The sequence below is a fragment of the Saccopteryx bilineata genome, chromosome 9 (assembly GCF_036850765.1).
Source record: "Saccopteryx bilineata isolate mSacBil1 chromosome 9, mSacBil1_pri_phased_curated, whole genome shotgun sequence".
NCBI lineage: Eukaryota > Metazoa > Chordata > Mammalia > Chiroptera > Emballonuridae > Saccopteryx > Saccopteryx bilineata.
In genome coordinates, this window is record NC_089498.1 from 21,429,172 (window position 1) to 21,449,379 (window position 20,208).

At 49.1% G+C, this 20,208-nt stretch overlaps 1 protein-coding gene across 2 annotated transcripts in view; it reads left to right on the forward strand.

The window, feature by feature from the left end:
• The first annotated feature begins 1,339 nt into the window (after positions 1-1,339).
• Positions 1,340-20,208, forward strand: part of ZFHX3 (zinc finger homeobox 3) — a 253,919-nt gene continuing 235,050 nt past the window's right edge. The window contains exon 1 of one of the 2 annotated variants that reach the window (XM_066243906.1): positions 1,340-1,457. The gene's annotated coding sequence lies outside the window, so the exon portion shown is untranslated. Of the gene's footprint in view, positions 1,458-12,100; positions 12,234-20,208 lie in introns of those variants that run through there. The other variant, XM_066243907.1, reaches the window with a different exon arrangement.

Consider the following 20,208-nt stretch of genomic DNA (forward strand, 5'->3'; position numbering starts at 1 on the left):
TGGACTTGTTTCCAAGTGCAACTTTTCCTTTTCTTGTCTTTCCTTAAGTTACCCCCTTTCAATCCTGATCCACTTTCTTCCTTCTATTTCTTCTAATCATCACTCCTCTCTTCCCCTCTCCTTCTAAAGAACCAGAAAAGATTGATTTCATCTTTTTTTCAGAAGACAAAATTAACATATTATATATTTTTTGTCTAATCTATAGTACGTGTTAAAGTTTTCTCCATATTTTCCCTATTTGTCCTCTGATTTGAGGGGAGGTAATTTTCCTCTAAAAATAAAATCTCAAATTTGCAATTTAAAGTGACCTCTATTCTAAGTCTCTGCTGCTTCTCTGCTCTTTCACTTAAATCTTTGCTCTAAGCTGTCCCACTCCAATATTGCCCCCTTCTCTTTTCTTTGAAGATGCTCTCTCCTATTTAATTTAAACATTGCTGCGTTTGCTAAAAGAGAGAGAAAGAAAAAGGAAAAAAGAAAATCAAGAAAGAAAAAAAAAGAAAGAAAAAAATCTTAAAAAAAATCTTAACCAGGTCCCTATTGTTGCTTCTCTGCATTTCACTTCTCGGTGTGTGTGTATGTGTGTGTGTGTGTGTGCGCGCGCGGGCGTGTGTGTGTGTGTGTATGTGTGTGCATGTGTGTGTGTCTCGTGTGTATGTGTTTTTAATACATGCATAAACTTTTGGTGCCTCTCTCCCTCTTCCTGGGCTCTTCTCCCATCCTCTCTTCCTGCTCTCCTCGCCCTGCTCATCACTTTCCCCTGGTTTTTTTTTTCTCCCTTCCTCCCCTCTGCCTCCCTCCACCTCCCCCTTTTCTTTTTTGCTGAATCTTATTGATCCAGAAGGTGGCTAATTAGCCCTTCCCGTCGTGCCTGGGTAATGAAGCACATGCGCACTGAATTAATCACAGCCATTTTTTGCAGGAAACTAATTAGCAGAATAAAGATCCAAAGACTTTTTTTTCTTTTCACTCATCAGCTCCCACTTCCAGCGCGTCCCCTCCGACCGCTGCAGCCGCCGCCGCCGCCGCCTCCTCCTCCTCCTCCTCCCGGCCGCAGCCGCCGCCGCCGCCGCCTGCTTTGCATCCCAATTACAGCCTAGAGCCGCTGCCGCCGCCGCCGCCGCTTCTCCTCCGTGGCCCCTGCCCGCTCCGGGGGCTGTAAACTCCCCGCCAACCATGCTGCTCGGCGGCAGCGGCGGCGGCGGCTCCGGCTCCCCGGCTGCGGCCGCCTCCCGCCCCGGGCTCCGCCGAGCGCGCTCCAGCTCCGCCGCCGCCGCCGCCGCCGCCGCCGCCAGCAGCGCGTCCTCCGCCGCCGCCGACCCCCGCCAGCCGCCGCTGCTGCCTTGATGGGCTCCGCGGCCCGAGCGCCTCTTTTCGGGATTAAAAGCGCCGCCAGCTCCCGCCGCCGCCGCCGCCGCCAGCAGCGCCGCTGCAGCCGCCGCCGCCGGAGAAGCAACCGCGTAAGTGGCAACTTTTCCCTCTTTTTTTTTTCCCGCCGCCGCCGCCGCCGCCTGCTCCTCCTCCTCCTCCCGCCGCCACCGCCCGGACGCGGGGCTCCTCGGGGCGCCCGGGCTGCTTTGCATGGGGCTTGTCCTGCCCCCTCCCGGCTCCCGCGCCCGGCCGCCGCCGCCGCCCGCGCTCCCCGCGCCCGCGCCTTGCTCGCTCGCTGCGTCCCGCTCTCCTTCCCCCTGCGCCAAACTTTCTCTTTCTCTTCTTCTTCCTCCTCCTCCCGCCGCCGTCGCCGCCGCCGAGCCCGGGCAGCCCCCTCCTCCCCGGCCCCCGCCGCCGGCCGCCAGCGACCCCCGGGAGGGTGGAGGCGCCCGGGGCGAGGCCCGCGCAGCGAGTTTGGAGGCGCCGCCGGCCAGGGCCGGCCAGGGCGCGGGCCGAGGGCGGGAGGGCGGCCGGGGTCCGGGCGCCGAGACAAAGACCGCGGCCGGCGGCGCGGGGGGGGGGGGGGGTCCGCGGTCCCGAGCGCCCCCGCCCCCGCCGCCCCCGGCCCCCAACTTTGCCCCACCCAGAAAGGCGCCGGGCCCCGGGCTGAGCCGCGGCGCGGGGCGCGCACCCGGCCGGGAGCAGTCGCCGTGGCCGCCGGTGCTGCCGCCGCCGCCGCCACCGCCACCACCACTGCTGGCCGGCCGGCCGGGCGCCTTCCACGCCAGGGCTCGAATTGCCGGGGACGCGGCCGCCGGGCCGGAGTCCCGGGGTCCGAGAGGGGTTGAGGGGGCGAGGCGGCCGCCCGACCCCTCTACCTGCGCGCTTTCCTCCCTGCCCCACTGGCAGCGCTGCGAGCGCCGAGAGGGGACTCTGCCCTGGACACTAGGGGCTCCCGGGGGCTCGGGGCTGCGCCGCCGGCCAGGACTAGACCTAGCCGGGCCGGCCTCTCTTTGGCCAGCTTAGTTGAGAACCGTAGGAGGATTTCTTCCCTTTTTTCTTTATTTCTTTACTCTTTTTCTTTCTTTTTATCTCTTTTTTCTTCTTTTTTTTTTTCATTTTTGCTCACGGGAATCTGGGATTGTTTACGTTCTGTTCCCCACTCTCCTCGTCCTGCTCCACTCTTGATCATGTATTTTTTTCCCCATTAGATGCAAAACACACGTTCCTGAATTTTACATGATGACTTTTCATGTACATCTTTTTGCATATCTTTTGGAGAGTAGATCTAAGTGTGTTTTACGCAGTATTTAAATTGTGTATGGACTCAGTAGTAGAAAGCTTTTTGGGAAACTACTAAATTAAAAAAAATACAATTTACTTTGCAAATTAATCTGTTGCTTAGTATCTGACTTTTGAGAGTGTGCAGTTCCTTCGACTGTGGCAAATTCTTTGATTACAAGTGCTTTCAAATATCACCCACTCTTAACTTTTACCCCTTGTTGCTTTGAAGTAGGGTAAATATGACAATTTTTATTGGTCTCAATTATTGAAACTTGATCTGAGGACTATATGGAAGAAGTGGTCTGACTGCTTTTTTCTGGCCTCTAGTTCTCTTGACTTTTAAAAGAGGGTTTGTTAAGTACCTTTAAAGAATATGACATACGGTGATCACTTGGCTGTAATGCAAATTACAGAACATAAATTCACTATGGAATTAAAAAAGACTCCAGTCCTTTCAGTGGGGACACTTGAGGATTTATTATGTTTTTTTTTTAAATTACTTTTTTCTCCCTATTTTGGGGGGATGGCTAGTTACAGACCAACTTATTTGGAGGTCTTTGGAGAGAGGCTTGGGAACTGGGAGAGGGGAGAAGATTGATCACAATCTGCATAATCGATAGGGCAGCATGCTGCAATCGTGTACCTACATTTACTGTAAATTTCTACAATATCTGCAGCGTGGGTGCTCCAGTGCTTTCCTCGGCCTCTTAGAGCGGATTTAGAGGCAGTACAAGCAGATATTACTGCCCAGTCCTTCAGAACAATATAGGGGAAGTCCGCTCTGAATGTGATACATTTAAAAACTCCATTTTACTGTACTTTTTTTTTTAATTTTGAGAATCTGTTTACACGTGGGGGTTTCAGATATTGAACCGCCAAACTGTAGGTATCCTGTAGATCGAAAGAAGTGGAAAGAATTAAGGAGGGGGTAGGGATGGGAATTTGCTTATTGAATTACCACTTCCCGGGCTCTCTTCTCATCTAATGTTAGGTATTTTTAACTGGTGCAAGTAATTTAGAGGTACTAACGTGAGAGAGTAATACACCAGATTGAAGCAATGTCAAAAGTAAGGATTAATATGTGTGTGTGTGTGTGTGTGAGAGAGAGAGAGCCAGAGAGAGATATTGAGGGAGAGAATACAGACACTTACAGTCAGGCTTGAAAGCTTGATGGTAGGTGAATCCATATTTGGAGATGATTTTGAAATAGTCTAGCACATGGTGCACGGACAGGATTTCGTAAAAAGTGTACACGAAGTCAGTTTTTAAAGGATTGTGGTTTGGGAAGATGAGGTATGGGCAGGAAAACCCACTCTTAGGCCAGCAGCCTTCCTCTGTGTGTCTCCTCCCTTCCCCCTCCTCGAGTTTTAGTTTTTAATTACTTAATGCTGAAACGCACAGGGCTTATATAAATATTTGCAAGTGCTCTTTCCTATTGATTTCTCTGAATAAACTACCCTGCTCAGGTCCAGAGAGGAGACAACGTAGATCTGTGGACTTTTTAAACATATAAAGTCTCTGGAGGAGTGTTTCTGCATGCATGTGTTTATGGGTAGAGTTGTGGACATGAGGATTTTGGGGGCCCCCTGCAATGAGAGTTCAGGCTCTGGGTAGTACTATATATGTACTGAGAAAGCTGGGTTGGAGCTGGCCGCATGGCCTGGCAGTCCTGATGTGTGTGTGTGAGTGTGTGTGTGTGTGTGTGTGTGTGTGTACACATACTGTGTGGGTGCCTGCACTGAGGGAGTCTGAATGCATATGCACCTACACTCTCCCCCACCCCACCTCCCATTAAATATGGAGTTTTCCAGGCCTCTGTGACTGCCTTCTCCTCAGGGTCACATTGAGTTCGAATCTGACCCAAGGTGCAGGAATCCTGAGATGGAGAAATAAAAGAATATACAGAATCGGGGTCAGGTCAGCTGCTCAGAGGCCAAAACCCCTACAGCTGCTTTGATTTTATTTTTTTGTGTATATTTTAGGCTCCTCCTGCCATGTTACAAATTGTGCCTCCCCCTCTCAGGTGCTTGCTCTGTGTAGTTTAAAGGCACCAGAGCCTCTGCCTGTGTAGTCGTCTGCTCCCAGCAAGATCAGAACCCCCACAATACCGAATCCAAAACAAAACAGGGGAGGAGAGGGAGGAAAAAAACCCTATTGAGTTCAGGCAAATAAGGTTGGGTCTCCAGATCCGATTACAAAGCAGCTTTGAATATGCAAGACAGCACACAAGACCAGTTAGTCCAGTTACAACAAACTATTAAGAGTGAGAGAGAGAGAGAGGGAGAGAGAGGGAGAGAAAGAGAAAAGGCAAGTTTAGGTCGTAATTTGTTAGTACAAGGGAAAGAATCCCACATAAAGCGGCCTCTTTCCCCCCCCCCCCCTCCCTTTGCTGGCTTCGCGTACAGTTTACTCATCCTCTTCCGATTCGTCGACCGTATAGGTTCTTTTATTAAAATCTTTTGGGTTTAGGAAGATCGCTGCAAGCAACACATTTTCTGTATTTTTCCCCCTTTATCTTAGAGAAGAGTTGGCAGGGGTTCTGTGGTTTGCAGTTACACAATATGTTATCATGTTTTTAATCACTAAATCATTGCAGTGGTTATAGATTTACAGTCTTGGGGTATTACAGAGAGGAGCAACGGCGGCTATATATACGCTTTTAAATTACACCCATGTAAACTGAGTGCAGCAGCTGTGAATATGGTCAGCAGACTTCAAATCCCCCACCCCCAGCATCTTAGTTCTTTTTTCCTCTGTGATTTTTTTTTTCAAATTGTTTGGTTTGCTTAATAGAAGCTATTCCCCCCTCTCCTGTATTCCTTGTCCTTTTTGCCCCCACCCCCCAAAAGAAAATCTTCCTTTCAGACCACTAATCCCAGATAAACTAGAATTCAGACTTGGAAATGTAACTTTGGATCAGAGAGAATAATAATAAACTGGGTTTCCTGAGAAATTCTCTTGGTGTCCATACTGACCTCTTCTTGCACAGGGATGGAGGGCTGATTGCACATCAGGAGGAGGGGGAGGCAGGAGCAAGGGGAGGCAGGCTTGTGGTGCTGGCCTGCTTGGAACCTCCAGTGTCCTGTCACCGCGAGCCCACTTTTAGCTTCTGTTTTTCATATTATTATGTAACAGAATCCTTGGCAGCATTAAAAATTCAGTATTACAAGCTGATTGTAATGCTGCCTCATTAGACAGCACTGTCTGGCCTTGTATTAAGTGAAACACAGAGCATGGTTTTTAGATTTATAAACACCAATAAATATTAAGGATCAGCAGAAGGGGGGGGGGAGAATAGTAAGCTGGGTTTTTGGCCCCTTCTGGTTTTTCTATCCCCTCCCATCTTCTTCCCTTTAACGCCCCCCCCCCCCCATCTTCTCTCCTCCCCACCATGGTAACTGTTATCTGTTTTCTTGGGATGCTGATGTGTTGACCCTGGTGACATTTTAGGAGAGCTTTTTATAGAGTTATCGTGTGTACACAAAAGGTTTGGAAGTTTGTTTTGTTTTGATCTGCAATAAACAGGTCCTTCACTTTGCTGATGTCATTTCCGTTCATATTTGAGTTGTTTATTGTGCTTCTTCGCAGGGCCCTCTCTTCCCTACCCCCACCTCGCTTTTTCAGCCGGAGCCTGTGGCTGCCTGGGGAAGGGGGGACACTCTTCTAAGCTGCCAGGTCTGGGTTCAGAGACTGAGAGTTGCATGTCACTGACTCGTCCTAGGGTTCGTCCACTGGGGAACATGGTCCTAGCTTCGAGTCTGGCTATACACTCCAACATCCACTTGCCCTGGTATTTTCATGGCATGCAGTGATTCATCTCGGCTTCCTTTCTCTGAAGCACACCCTCCCCCCCCACCTTGTCTATGTCTCTAATACATCGTTATTGTCCACTTCTGCATGCGCCCTCCCCCCCAAAACCAACCTTGTAATGATGACTTTGATTCAGTTGCATATCTGAATCAAACTGACATTAGCAACTTCATGCTGTGCAAAAAAGAAAATATTTCCAAGCCTTGCCCACAGCCTCCAGACCATCACCTTCCATCCCTGTTGCTGTTTTGTGGGTTGGTTTTTTTTTTTTTGCGTTTGTTTTTCTGCTCTCTGCCTTTTCGGAGACGTCAAGGCCGCTCTGGTGTGACTAAAAATGACCGCCATGTCCAGAGTCTCTTATTTCCATATGATCTGCAGTGGGAATCCCCCTCCCCTCCCACCTTCTCCAAAAATAAAAAGGTAGAGTGGGGAAAGGAAGGAAGAAAAACGGTAGGCCCTGAAGGCTTTCTTCTAATAAGATGATGAGTTTTAGGTTAAAAAAAAATATTATTGTTTTGTTCTTTCAGGTTTAGAAATAATAGGGAGAGAGGGAAAAGCAGTCATTAGGAAGTTCACTGAGCTGCTTTCCAACTAAGACGGGTGAAAAATGAACCTGCATTGACACTTGGCTCTCTGTGAAAGCCCCAGTAACCTCTCCCCCCTTCCGTGGCCCTGGCCTTTTGTTCCTGGAGAATGGAGCTAAGGTGCTTTTTCTCCCAGACCAAAGGCAGCAGGCACGGAGTCCCCTTGTGTGCTCATCGCCTTTAGATGGCCTTCTCATGGTTATTGTCAATGCAGACTCCCCCAAACAATTGCTCCGGGGAGACACAAAAGCAAAAACATTTGTCCTATTTTTTTAACCTCTTTGTTTTAGAATTTTTTTTTCATCCATTCTTTAAATTTCACAGTTTCTATTTGTCTGCAGAGAGACAAACGGAACAGCATGAAGCACATTTTTACCGTAGGCCTCACTGGCGATTGGAACAGCCTCAATAGAAATCCAAATTCTAAAACACTGGCTCACTTGGAGGAGATGTGAAATTTCAGCTTGGAGCTCTTAAGTCAGATTAGCACGGATTTCGAACAAAATGCAACGAAAGGAAAAAGATAAGAGAATGGGATTCTAGAATCATCTGGGGGAAGTGGGAAAAGGGTCATCTTTTGTTTTTCTCTCAGAATCCCTCCCCCAGAAGTGATGGCTTGATGGGAAAGAATTGCAGACCCAAATGAAATTCTTCATTAAAAAAAAAAAAATTTGATCCTGGTGATTGTGCTCCTGATAGATGATTTAATTGATTGTTTTAATGCACGTGTAGGGGAACTGTTGCCACGTACAGTGGAGTTGATGCTGTGTTGAGATATACAAAACAAAACAAGGTTTATATAAAGAGGCCATATTCCCTCCCCCTTTTCTTTCCTCTCTTGTTTCCTTTTTCCTTTCTTCTGCCTCCAACCTGCTTCCCCTCCAAGAATTCGGTGGTATCAGGCCGAGTGCAACGGGATGTGTCAGACAGGGCCGCAGGAACCCACCTCTGCTTCCTGGCCCAGACAAAGCGTCCCTCTCCTGTAATGTATGGACCCTGATTGCGATGCTGTCCTTAAGCATCTGCCTGCCTTTTCATTAAAATTCTCAATTTCAAGGTTTAGAAACACAAATGTAAGAATCCCCCTGGGTATAAAAGTCTTGCATGGCAAATTCTCCTTGCCCTTTCAGAAATAATATTTTTGTTTAAAAAAAAAAAAGAAAAAAGAAAAAAGAACAGTATTTTTAAAACCTAATGTTTTAAAGCTGGTTTAAGGCAAGTTCTTTATTTTTGCTTTCCTAAGACTTAGGCTTTGTCAACTTAAAATTAATTTGGGCAAAACCCTTCCTAATCACAGTTTAAAAAAAAAATGGTTACCCATTTGTGTCTTTTGTGTCTGTGTGTGTGTGTGTGTGTATGTGATTGACAGATTTAGGGTGTGAGCTGGGGAAAGTGGGTAAGGAAGCTAGATAATGGTCCACCTATGATTTGGGGGTAAAAAAGAATCTATGGAATTAGCATTGTAGCGATAGATGGAGGCCTTGAGGTTTGTATCAGAGAAATGTGAATCAAAACATCTGTGTGTAGGCCTTGGCACAGCAGCCTGCAGTGGTTATGAAAGTGAGTGTGGGTTGTTCTGAGGAGAACTTGTATTCTGTTCTGTACCCAGGAGGGCCTGGCCACTCAGCGGGTACCAGCCCCCTAAATATAACTGCCTAGAAATGATGGGGTGAATTCGGGGCATGGAGTACAGTTCAGCTTCAGCTGTTTCTATGTTTAATTCAGGGACTATTTCTTTAAAAAAAAATTTTTTTTTTTTTTGCCTTCTCTGGCTTTTTCTCTTTGTTAAAAGCCCTAAGGTTATTTAAGCAATGGTTGTTTTTTTTTTAAATCAATGTGTATATATAATTTAGTAAAAATAGAAGATCTGGAAGAATACACAAATCAGCCTCAACCTAGTTGTGCTGTGAGAATAAGCCCAGGTTTAGCGAGATGTCAGAATGCTGACATCCATGTGTCTTCTTCGCTCAGAGGTCATCTGGATCTTTGCTGAAGCTAAAGGAGACAGCATTGGGGAGTGAGTGTGTGGAGAGAAGAGACCAGCTAGTTGGGGTTGGGGTCATTGTAATTGACCAGCCCGCTAAGTGTTAGGGGCCTGGCCTCTGGCTTGGACAGTGGGTAAGGGGAGGAGTAGGGAAAGGGTTAGCATTCCCTGACTTATTGTAAAATACTTATTCTTCGGCTATTGCCGATCATGCTTTCCAGATGAGATGAGACTGGTTATGGAGAACTGGAAGGGAGGAATGGCCTTTTCTGAGAGCAGGTTTGTCAGCAGTGGCCAGGACAGGGCAGCGGGAGTGCTGGGCTGGGCTGGCACCACTGGGTAGTCGGTGGGCTGATCAGGCCGCTGCCCCTAGCAGAGCCAGGGCCTTCCAGGGTCTGAGGACAGCATTTGCAATGTGCACATCGGAGAAACTGTTGATTCCCTTTGTAAGGGCTCAAGTTGCAATTTCCTTCTGAAGAGATATTATTCTTATTGGTGATGAACATTAAGTTTTAGTAGAGGTAACACCCCAATTTTTGTGCAATCCTTTATATTCCTAATAGTAGTACAGAGGACATAGATTATCTGCCTGCAGATTACCTGTTAAAATTTTTGCCTGTAACAAAGGCAGGCTGGCCCAGGCCTTACCACGTATCTAGCTGGTGCTAGATGCAGATAAAGGAAAGGGACCTTGAGTCACTCTCAGTTCTATTTGTCAGGCCTGTGAGGTGCAAAGAAGCCTGCAGTGTCTGCTCCTTGGGACCCTGGCAGTGCTAGGACAGATCCCCTTGAGGCCTTTTTCCCAACACCTTCTCACCCTTCCTACCAGTGTTTTATAGCTGGTTCTTTGGGCTTACTAGCTTTTATTTTATTGAAGATATTTATCTGTAGGCCCACAGGTTAATGATGTCACCAGATTACAAGGGTTGTCCCTTGTTAATAAAAGTTAAAACAAAGCAGCAAAATTAGATTTTCTGGGAGCATAAACATTTTCTTGCTTTCTTTAATTGATCTGACAGGCCCTGGGTGGCTTCCAGGTAAGAAATGGGACCCAGAGCCTTCACTCTCCCCTAGGAGATTTCCAGAGACATCTCTGTGTGCAGTGTGCGACGCTGCTTGTGTTAACTGCTAGCATCATCATCTTCATGTATTATTCATAGTCACCTTTTCAATTAAATTATTAATTGTTTTTTTTTAAAAGGTGTTCTCAACTCATGTAGCTAATATAAATAATAGTGTGTTTTGGAAACACCACCTGTTCTTGGGCCTGAAGTCAGGCGGTCTGGAAACAGCTCCTCAGTGATCAGCCTCTGGTTTATGAAATCATCCTCTACTTTCCTTTTTTGCTCTTCACTCCCCCCCCCCCCCTTCCCTCTGACTCTCTCATGTGTGACAGAATTTGGCTTGTGCTTTCCTTTGTCCCTAATCGGACATGATTCCCTAAAGGCCGTCTTTTCTCCCGGGGGCTCTCGCTGGGGAAGAAAAAAATTATTTTGGAGTCTCTTTCCTGAACTAAAGCGGAAAGAGGGGTTGGTTGTCTCCCAACGAGTTAGATATTTACATCAATTTGAACCCAAATTATATTATGTAAAATGCCTCCGACATGGTGACATGATAGTTTTCATCAGCCAAGCGTCCCTGTTCCTCCTGCATCAATGTGTGCTTAATGCTAATACGATTCCATACATACAGCGCCTCGCCTCCCGAGCTTATTATATTTCTAACACTTGCATGGTTCATTATTGTGCAGTCGGAAAGGACTCTCAAGGCTGTGGGGCCAGCCTGGGTGGGTGGCTTTTAGAAAGGGTAAAAAAGCAGGTGCCTTTCTGTGCTGAGAGAATCTGGAGTAAAGTCAGACTGAGCTTGGGATTCTGGCAGGGAGGACAAGGGACTTCCGGTGAGATTTCTGTGGTGCTCCCTGTGCATGCCAGAATGGAAAAGGTGAACCTGGGGAGATAGAAGTCTCCGCCAATTGCTTGGACCAACTGGGGTGGCCGCATGAAATCTGACCCCTGGGGTAGAATCTCCCTGTGAAGGGCATGATCTCTGCCTGAGCTGAACCTCTGTGGTTTTATAAGGCGAGTCCTTGTTAAATAGATTTAATTGCGAACCGAGACTCCTTTTCGCTTCTTTTCTTCCTTTCTCTTTTTTCTTTCTTCTCTCTCAATAAAAACTCGATCCTTAAACTCTCAATGGAGAGTCAGGGATGTTTTTGTAAGTTTCTGCAGCTGAAAAACAGAAGTGCTCTGTAAAGCAGTTAATAGGATGGGTGTGTGTTTCAAATAAATTCCTGTCCACATTGGCTAATGTCCCCATTCTAGAGTGGCCTGGCCGTGACGTGGATGGGGCCCAGAGACCGATGGCTCCGGTTGGAAGACCCCAGGCTCTTTTTATGGCCGAGGGCGCGTCCCTTTCTTCTCGCTCGCTCTAGGCCGGCTCCTGACTTTTGATGAGTGAGGGTCAGCGCCTGGGAGGACTGGGCTTTGTTCCCATTGGGCGGGTTCTGGGGGAGGCGCAGGCCGAGCCGCTCAGGACTCCCGTCCCCAGGCGCGCGGCCCGGCCTGCCCGGAGGCCCATGCCCGGAGCGCGGCTGAGCGCTCGGGCCTCGCGCGCCGGCGTGTGTCCCCGTGTCCCCGCGGGCGCGGCCACTGCCGCTGCTGAGCACCCGGCCTGCGCCCAGCACGACTGTAGATGTCAGGCTTTGCCCGGGGAGCAGAGCAGCGGCGGGGCTGTGAGTTTCAAATTAACCTTCCGCTTTGTTGCTGTGTAATGTGGATCCCTGAAGGCCCCCCGCCCCGCCCGCCCCCCTTCCCAGGGCGGTGAGCGCTGCAAACTGCGAGTGGAGCTTCATTTACATAAAGCGATTCCGGGAGGGCAGCCGAGCTGGCGGTGGGCAGGCCAGGGACAGGGACGCAAGCGTCGCGCCCCTTGGGTGAATCCCGCTGCGTGCCTGGGACCCTCCCTCCCAGGGAGGGGCGACTGCCAGCCCTAGCGGCCACCATGAGCCCCCTTCCCCTGCCTTTGGCCCCCCTGCACCTAGGCAGAGCCACCTTGGGGCAGCGGGAGGTGGGGAGAATGCCGCCTGGGGTGGGTACATTTGGGGCTCGGGTGCTGCTGGAATTTCCCATTGTCGCGCATGCCCCAGCCCCCGGACCTGCAAGTGCCTCCTCCCTCCGGAGGTGTGCGGAGCCTTTGTGTGCCAGGTGAGTGGAGCCTCCGCCCCCGCTGGCCCGCCCGCCCGGTTCGTGCAGCCGGCCTGGAGCTGCGGGCAGGTGCTGCGAGTCTTGGCTGAACTTCCCATTCTCCTGGGGCGTGTGGGGGAAGGGCAGGCTGGATGCACTTGAACTACTAGATCCAATTGGAACCTACCTGGGGTGAGAGTCTCTAAATTCTGCTGGGCACAGAGTAAAGCCCTTCCTTCCTCCCTCCCTCCCTTCCATCTTTTCTCTCCTCCCTCCTTCCTTATTTTGCTTTTGGATTAGTTCCTGCCTTCTGAATACTTGCGGTGCTGTTGTCATTTCGAAGTTTGGGTTTCTCCGCCTAAAAATGCACCCTTTTCAGCCCAAGAGAAATCACTGGTCAGTTCCAAACAATGTGCAAAATGTGCTTGCTGTGGAGCAGTTGAAGGGAGAGTCAGAGTTTTGGGGCTGGAAGGCACCTTGGCAGACCCACTGGACCCCCCTCTCATTTCAGTGTGTTGGCACTCCGGGGGAAACCAGAGCAGCGTTCATTTCCGCAGGGCTGGGGGTGGTCCAGAGGGAGAGCTGAGGTGGTGTCCTGTTCAAGGGGCATGAGGAGTGCCCAGGTTAGGTCAGTAGCAAAAAAGAAAAGAAATGGAATCACTATAGGCTGAGGGGGAAAAGAACTTTCTGGAAACCGGTCCTGTCTGCTTTAGACACACCCAAGCTCTAATGATGGGAGAACTTCTGGAGGGCAGACACCACAATTCACCCTGGGGTGGTCCGAGTGCACTGCCTGGCACATGGCACAAAGTCTATGAACTGGTTTAAATGAAACCCGGGAGCAGGTGAATCCTAAAGGTTCATCCCTCTCCTCACCCTCTATCTGTGTCATTTAACTGGCCTTTGAAGACTCTAAAAGCCACTGACAGGTAATCTCTGAGAGGACACACTTGGGCACAGGGAGGAGGCCTTTCCCCGCAAACTGGGCCTGCTAGGTGGAATGTATCAAGGCGGAGCAAGGAAAGCAAACTTACACCTTGAAAGTGGAGAGTGAGAAAGTTACACGTCATCTGATTTCACCCATGCTTTGATATCTTTGGAGACAAGTCACTAAATAAATAGAGTATAATTTAAAGCTCATGCTAGCCTGAGAACGTCGTTTCTTTGCCATCACGCAGCAGGTGCGAGGCTGTAGAGTTGGCCCCTCGAGTCCCCCTCATTCCTAAATTCAGGAGGTGTCAAACCTTCATGTTCTTTTAATGGTTGTGGTTTCTGGATAGTTTTCAAGGGGAAACCCTAAAAAATCACGAGTTCCAGTAGGCTGGGCTGGAGAGGGAAGCCTGAGTGTGGGGGGTGAGATTGCATTTGAAAGGAAAATGTACACCTTCCAAGGTAACCTGAGCAAGGAAGGCTGAGGCCAGGAACTTGGGCCTGTTCCTTGTTATCAGAACTGCCACTGGCGGCCTGAGCCTCTGAAATCCTTTCGTTACCCAGCCCAAACACGGAAAGCAATTAGAGAACAGAGTTGGGGTGTGAGGGAAGTCAGGAGACCACAATTCTAAATAATAAAAGGGTTTCAAGAATGGAGTCATTGGAGGAGAGGTACATATCTGGAGGTTTGCACACTTGTATCTGTGTTCATTGTACTTTGCAGAGACCCCAAAGGCCCCCCTTTCAGAGGGTGTGTGGCTGTGAAGGTCCAGAGAAAAATTTCCTCTCTCCCTTCCTAAATTACAGGACTAAGGAGATTGTCTGCATTTTGTTTCCAGCATGTTTTCAGGGAGCTTGTAAGTGCCTCTCAGAATGGGCTAGGGTCACACTTTGCTCTTTTATTTAATTACACAAGTGTTATTTAACAACATGGGGCAGATGCAGAAGCAAGCACTTTTATACTTAAAAACAGTCCTTTTGGAATCACAAGGAATTAAGTGGCTTGAAGACCTACTGTCTTTATGACACGGGTCTCCTTCCTTTCCCAGCCCTCTTGAAATGGCTGCACTTTCTGTGGGATAGAGCTGCTGTTTCCAGTTCTTCTGAAAAACAGTTTTGATTGACAGGGCGCTATTGAGAAACCCTCGCTCACTCTTCCAAAATAAAAATTCTGAGCTGCTTCCCTAACCACCTGAAACTTTAATTTTGGTTTCTTCCCTTCTGTCTTTTATTTGCACAAATGAATACTCAGGCTGGATGGAAAGGACCCAACTAAAACAGTGCGCTCAGCAGGCCTCAGTTTGTGTCCCCCCCCCCCCCACCAGGGCAGTGTAGGGCCTTCCTTCTGGATACTTTGGGAACAGATTCAACTGCCATGTCAACTTAGTGCCAGTGGGACTGCCCAGTGGCAAGGAGCTAAAATAAGAGAGATTTCAGTTTTCATTATTGTGACTTTTAAATGATGATCACTAGACACCTCCAGGACAGGCCTGGCTCACCTTGGGTGACCCAGAGGTTGTTAGTTCATCAGAATAAATACTAGCAAAATATCATCTGGGACTGGTGATGATTTAGCTTGATTCCTTTAGTTCTGGTCACAAGTGGTATCCAGGGAGCTGTGTCCTTCTTTGTCACTATGCCCTATTGTGTTTTGTTTTTTTTTTGAACAGTGGGAATTTTTTTCTTTGTTTTTAAAGTGTTAGTGTAAGAAATATTCAAGGACCCAAAGCAGACTCTTACCTAAGAAAAAAAATTTTTTTTTGCAGAGTTGCAACAGTTTTATGTTAAAAAAGTAAATAGTTAAGTGAGCAAGCAACATTTTCTAAAAGTGTAGGAAATTGGTGGGGATTACTTGAAGGGAAAAAAAAAAATGACTTGTCTTTGCACTCACTTTTGAAGGTAGCTAGCTTGCTCCTTAACCTGAGGGGCTTAGCCTCGTGTTGTAGGGGAGGCACCATGATTCTGCTTGAAGAAACTTGCAAGCTCCCTCTCACACTTGCCAGTATTGCAAGGATAATGCACCTGACGGCCAACATCAGTAACCTCAAGAAGTACAGTATGTGCTGTGGTTTATACTTTCACTTGCTATTGAAATGGTTGCTTGCTCTTAGCCTGGCCTATTTCTGTAGTGCTCTGGCCTGCTGGCCTACTCTGGTCCCCAAGGCTGGTGTAATTAACCAGGACGGGGGGCCAGTAGGGTGAAAACACAACAGGAAGGCAGCTTCCATTACAGTGAACTTCATAGGGGTCTCCGCATGCTCTGACATGAGAATTTGATGGTAATGGTGATTGTTCGAAATCACAGCTCAGACGCACCATCCTCGGCCTGGGTTAGAGAAATATGGTCAGAGAAAAAGAGGGACCTGGTTTTACTAGAATCCAGTCAAGGAAATTCCTTTGCAGGAGCTAATCTCAATCAAATGTGAAAAGGTGCCTGTTCTGTCCAAAGCACAGTCTCCCGAGTCCTTAGGCTGCTCAGACTGAGAAACAAACACACAGAAGCTAAGACCGAGTCGAAGTGTCCCAAGGGAGAGACCCAGGCAGCTATCTTGGCGCATTGGCAAGCCACTGGCAAAACCCAGACTGAGGGGGAAGACTACAGAATCAACAACTGTCAGATTTCTTTTCTGTATGATTGAAAGTTGGCTACCAGATTGTTCTCTTTGAACATGTGCGAAGTGACAATCAGATGTTTAGAGCCCCTCCCCCCTCACTAATCTAGTAAATGACTTCTGTATGGACAGGAACTGGGGAATTGAGGACAGCATTGTACCAGTGCTTCAAAAGCACAGAGACAACTTGAATGTTTTCTTCTGGTTTGCATTCTTGGGGACAGGGGACAAGATGGAAAGGACAAGGCGTTGAGTGGTCCTCCAGTGACGAGGTGTGTTTCTAGAGAGTTCTTCGCCCAAGGAAGTTGTCTTAGTTTCTTATTTGTTACTTTTAAAGATGTTATTTCTCCCTTAGATGTTTCTCCTCTTCTTCCACCCTTAATTTCTGGAGTTTCTCGCTTTTGCAGGGATAAGGGTGTAGATAAAAACGGATCAGAGACACAGAAAGTTAGCGAGGTGGCTAATTTGGCTCCATTTCTGAGCAAGATTTCTGTTTTGTTGGTTTTAACCCCAGATAGGGCCTCTTAGCAAAATGCTTGGGTGCACTCTGCCTGTTGAGTAAGCCCTTCTCCCATCCCCTGGGATTAGGGTCCTCATGCAGTCCTGTCAGCACCAGGATTAATGCGTGGGGGTTCCGGTGTGCACCCCTCCAGGCAGGCCTTGGCAGGTCTCCTGTGTCCCGGGGGATGGGGTAGGGGAGGGTCTGAGGTGGTTCAGCTGCTCTTTCTTTGAATATTGTGCCACCTCCCAGCTTTTCCCATCCTCTTCGGTTCCTGCGGTGGGTCTAAGGCTTCCATGGAAGAAGTGGGTGGGGTGGGCAAAAAACACGTGCTCCCCTTCCATCCTGTCCCTTCAGGCTGCTGCTGCTGCTGCTGCTGGTTTGGAACTGACCATTGAGGCCTCCCCCCAACCCCCCCCAGCCAGCTCCTTGTGAAGATGGGGAAGCACCTGATCCTTCTCCCCTTCTGTTCTGCTAATCACATAATGGCCTTAAAGGCTTTCTTAAATGATTATCTCGTCTTTAATTTTAAGTGGGTCTTTGGAGCAACAGTTGGGAGTTTATGGAATATCTTGAGTCATCTGTAGGGAGACTCTGAACTGGGAAAACAGGGCTCCCTTGGACTCTGTGAAAAGACGGTGGAATGTTCATCTGCTGCCGATTTCACGCACTGTCCTGAAAGTGATTTCAGCCACAGACCTTTGATCTGAGAGTGAGACTTTCCCTACTGGTGTGCTTCTGGAGACAGGAGTTGGTGACTGCTCCCCTTCTTCCCTGTGTGCGTGTGTGTGTTTGGGGGGGGGTGTTAGCTAAAGAGAAGTCTGAGAGAGAGAACTTGGGTGGGTAAGTGTGGCGGGTAGGGTCTGGGCAGGGGCAGTGTGTAGACTTCTTCACGGAAGGAAGGGCTGATTTACTAGGGAGTCTTGGGGGGGTGGTGGGCTAAAGAACAGTTTTGTGTGTTTCCTGGTGGCACCCAGACTTACCTGGGCATGTGACTGGAGAACAGTTCTCCTGAGTCTGCTGGTTGAGCCCGATTTTGCACGAGGACCGTGCCCGTGCACACCTCTGTCGCAGGTCCTGCATTTTGGCATTGCAGTTCCAGTTCACAGGCAGCTGTCCGTCTGTCTGCTCACTTGAATCTCCTTAGTGGAGATCGGCTGGAGTCAGATTAGCCGAGTGAAAAAGACCAAGGGGCTTAATTCGATACTTGATTTCAGCTCTGCCGCTCCGCCTCTCCCCCACAAGTCATATAAGTGCCTGTTCAAATATGGAAGTCTCCCTTCTGTGTATAAAAAGCTCTTTTCAAAGCAGTTTAAACTCCTGTAAGTCTATAAAAAGTACGTATGTGTAGACATGAACTTTCTTGCTTCTCACGCTTCTGGTCTCCGCGCCTATTTTGGACAACTTTTCTTTGCCTGACATCTTCGTCCGGTGAAAATATGCCAGAGAACATGTGTGCCTTTTTTTTTTTTTTTCTTCCTTCTCAGCAACTTTTCCCTCTGTTGTGTGTGTGTGTGTCTGTGTGTTTGAAACAGTTTTTCTGAACTGCTCAAGAAACAATGAAAGCCTCTTCCACCATTTCAGGCGCTGCTCTTTAAAATGCTCTTTGGCTCAGGGCCTTGGTTCTTCTTAATGTCCATGTGGCGAGGAGAGGGAGTGGTTTGTGCTTTTCTTGTGACAGCTCCCTCTGTGTTTCTCCCTGGGTCATCTGCATTGTTGCCGAGGTGACAGGTCAACCTCTGGGCCCCGTAAGGAAGAGGCCTGTGAGGAGGAGGTGTGTGAGGAGGTCGATGTCACTGCTAAAGCAAACTGCTGATAAATGCCACCTCTGTTCTGTCAGGCCCTAGAAGGGTATCGCTTTTCCATTCGGGCCTTGAAGACTGGCAGTCGGTGTGCCTGGCAGTTTGAAGATGCGCTGCCTGGGCCCACCTGTCTTACTTACCTTTACCATGTGGTTCTGGGTAAGGCATGGCAGATGGGAAAATCACAGGAGTCCTCCTCAACGTTTTCCAAGGGAGAGGGGGGGTGTTGAAATAGGCTTTTCTTTTAGTAGGTACAAAACTCAGACAGAGGTAACTGGGGGAAGCAGAGAACTCTTACACCTCTTGGGAAAGGCCTGTTCATTTATTTTGCCCTCACTGGGGAATCGATAACAGTTGGTCCAGACAGTGGAGAAGCTAGACGGTGGTGGAGGAAATCCCGGTGCAGATTCCCTAGTGTCTCATGGGAAGGAGGTACAGGCCTGCTCATTGGTGGAAGGAGTGAGATAATTACAAAATGAAACAGGGTAGGGTCCCATTCCAGACTGGACCGGAGTGCACTTATGAGTCAGCCCTTGAACCCGGGGGCCCGTGGTTCTCATTCAGTTTCCTGGCAGAAGCAGAGATGAATTAAACGAGCCTGCTCTTTGGGAGGCGGGCTTCTGCTAGTTACTGTGCTTTGGCCCGGATTCATCTGCTGGGGTCATAGGCCACTCCGGCCTGGCTGTGTGACTGTGGACACTCTGCTTTAGCCCGAATCTGTCTGCTGGGGTCATAGGCCACTCCGGCCTGGCTGTGTGACTGTGGACCAGTCATTGAACCTCTGAGCCTTCCAATCTCTTCATCTGTAAAATGGGCATAAAAGACACCTCCCATTTATGGTGGGAATTAAGTGAAATAGAAAACGAGGCTTTACAGAGCTCATAGCATATCGAGTCGCTTCTCCACGAAGGTTGGTTCCATCCCCACATTCTTTTCCTCGGTGTTTCTTTTGTTGCTGCTAGTGGCCTCTCTCTGCTCCCGTCTCTGCCCCAACACCCTGGACGAGAGAAACTAAAAGGCCCAGCGTTTCTCTCGCTCTTCCCTCACAGGCTGGGAAGAGAGCCAGCTCTTTTTGACGTCCTGTAACTGAGTTGAGGAGTGAAAGGGTCTGAAGTAGACGGTGTCCTGGTCCTCTCCAGCCCTCCCCTCACGTGCCTCCCACCCCCACCCCCCACCCCCAGCTGGCAGGCAGCCCCCTCAATGACCCACCTAGAGAGGCCTTCCCAGGCTGGCTTGTATATGCTAATAGGCCTGACTTGTCCTGGCTTGTTTGTAGTGATTTGTGGAGGCATTTATATGCAAATACTATCAACTTGCTGAGTTAATTATCATGTGCCCTCCCCGCACCCCCTTCCTGCACGGCCTCCCAGCCAGGCTCATCTCCCTGCTCTTCCTGTCTCTGCCTCCTGCGCAGTCCCTTCCTGCCCCTGCAGGCCCAATCACAGCTCCTCCACTGCCGCTCTGTCGCCGGCACAGGAACCTGTGTGGTCAGGGCCGGGGGAACCGGGCCGGCCAGCGGCTGCCCAGTTTCAGTCCTTCGTGAGAGAGGCATCACTTTGTGTGCAGGGCGTCTGGCTCCCGTGGCGCTGAGCTTTAAACCCTGTCCCCCCCCCCCCCCTCCTGGCTTGAAAAACAGACCTATCCAGACCTATCAACCCTTGACACTCAGTGCTCAGTCTGGTGAGAGACTGAATGTCGTTTTAACGTTTTTGTTATTTTTATTTGCCCACATTGTTTATCCCTCTAAAACTTGTTGCTTAATTCTAAAACCTGCAGAGAAGCCATTTTGCAAAGCGATGCCCCTTTCAAACCTCTGGCCCTGGAAATCGGAGTGTTAAAAGTATGTTTGCTTGGACCTCAGGTCCAGCCCTTTCCTGGTCATGTCTGGGCACTGTTTACATGTGGGGCTGATAATTCTCTGTTGGGGGAAGGGGTCATCCTGTGCACCAGAGGACGTTTAAGCAGCGTCATAGCCACCACATCATCTCCACTGGATGTCAGTAGCACCCTGCCCCCCCCCCATCCCGTCGTGACATTAAAAAAAAAGTCTCCAGAAGTTGCCCATCGCTGCTGGGAGGCAGAATTGCCCCCCAGTTGAGAATCCCTGAGCTAGAGATTGCATTTGTTTCTGTGGGCTAAAGAGACCTGAGATT